Source organism: Triticum aestivum, chromosome 3D, assembly GCF_018294505.1.
Source record: "Triticum aestivum cultivar Chinese Spring chromosome 3D, IWGSC CS RefSeq v2.1, whole genome shotgun sequence".
NCBI lineage: Eukaryota > Viridiplantae > Streptophyta > Magnoliopsida > Poales > Poaceae > Triticum > Triticum aestivum.
This window is the reverse complement of record NC_057802.1, coordinates 595630368-595632506: the sequence shown is the minus strand read 5'-3', so window position 1 is coordinate 595632506 and position 2139 is coordinate 595630368.

Genomic DNA, 2139 nt, shown 5'->3' with positions numbered 1-2139 from the left:
AACAATGTAAATACTTGTAGGTCAAGCTGCACGTACATCTTTCTACCTACAGAGTCCGTATCGTAAAATAATCATCCCTCCTAGCAAACCATATATAGAACTAAAAAAACGCTCAAAAGAAAGAAAAAAAAAGGAATACATGTAGGTCAATCTACACGTACATAATTCTATCCATTGCAATCTTTTTTTACGTACAGAGTCCATATCATCTTCCTCTTTCCAGCTTCAACCTACACGTACATAATTGAAGAAAAAAACACATAGAGTCCATATCATCTTCCTCTTCCGATGTCCTATGCTATTGATCAATCGATCGACTGCCTGATCCTTCGCCACGACCGTAGGAACACAAGCATCGTTTTTTTCGGATGATAACATATTCCAAGCCCACTGATGTTGCTCCCATCTATCTCAGGTAACTGCTCCTCTTCAGTTTGGATGTGCAGATTTGTCTTCTTTAGTGGTCTATGGACAAAATTTGGAATCAACACACATGCATGCCGCAACCCTCCTACCCTCGATTGGTCTTCTCAGCAACATATCCCAGACTCGCCGCTGTACAGTCAAACATTGATGTGCCTATGTTGGTGTCATCTCATGTCCAGGCCGATTGTTTCCTCCTAGACTCACACTTGATCTTGGAATGATAAGCTCCATGATCTAGAACGTGTTGTGGTGATCCATGTTGCCACCAGTCCAAGGTGACATGCCGCCTCCTCAGCTTATGTTTCTGTTAGTGGACGCATTAATTTTTTTGTATTCAGATCTTCGAATATGTAATAATAATAGCATATACATCAGGTCACTGAGGTGTCTTAATTCGTTGTGTCACAGATATCCCTATTGCAGGATTGGTGGATTTCCATCTTGCAGCATTCAAGCTTTTAGATAATCTTGCATCTTTATAAGTTCTGTGTACAACATTTTGAGGATATTTTTTTTCCACAAGTTGCCCGATGAAATCCCTGCCAGAGCAAACATTTTTTTTACTACCAGAGATACGAGTTAAAGTCCAGGGTAAGAATCATCAAGTCGGGAAGATTGCAATGTATATGGTACATACTGATCTACAAACAACAATAAAATACATTGACTATTTCTATTAAACATGAAAAATACTTGGGAAGGATTATAATATGTACTTACATTTCTGGGGTCATGGTTGACATTAATTTACTGTTGTTCTAATAGAGGGGTTGGTTTCAAACCACTAGAGAACAGGGAGCAAATGATTGGAGGTAATGCCATATTCTTATGTATGCCTGTACGTGTTCCAACTACTTATAATTATACTTGATTAATTAGCACAACATAAAGTAAAATGCGTACTATTACCATATATTTAGGGATTCCGCCCATGTACTAGCCTGTTCTACTGCTATGGAGTACTACTACCATATATTATCTTACATTGAAAAGATGTCCTACAGGGCAAAGCATTTCTGATATGATACTGATCTGCTATATTTCTAGGCTTATGCATTTCTTGAAATTCATCTACCTAAGGTTACAATATTCTGATTTTATATTATATATAACCAACTTTCTTCCGCGTATTTTCGTTAATATCAATAAGATTGATCACGCAAATGATGCTCGATGGATAGAGATATCCACTTTGTGCAAACGTGTGGTAATTGTTTTTTATTATTCTACTTAATAATTTGGGTCAACCTATTAGTTGTCCGTGCTTCATCTGTATAATTAATTTTGTATATCATATGATTGTCCGTGTTTTTTCACATCAAATCGAATTTGATGAAGTTCAATTTCTTTTTACTTTTTTGCCAGCAAAGTAATTTTACCAAAAATTTAGAGACTCGCATTTCTAAGATGGACATTGAAATTCTACGAAAAATACATTACACAGTATTTTGCAGTAAGTAAGAAAATCATGGACTAGGCCGTGAGAACCCACGGGTTATCGACTAGTATATCCTAATTTGAATACTAATTTATTTTATGATTCAGTTTTGCTTATTGAATGCTCAAATTGGAGAACTACTCCTATTTTGAATGCTCAAATTGGAGAACACTATGCAAGGTGTATGCATTTGATTAGTTGATAGCTTATAGGGTTTCACTGATACCTAAGAAGAGGATAATAATGTTTTTGTTTATATTTCGTTTTTGCGGAAA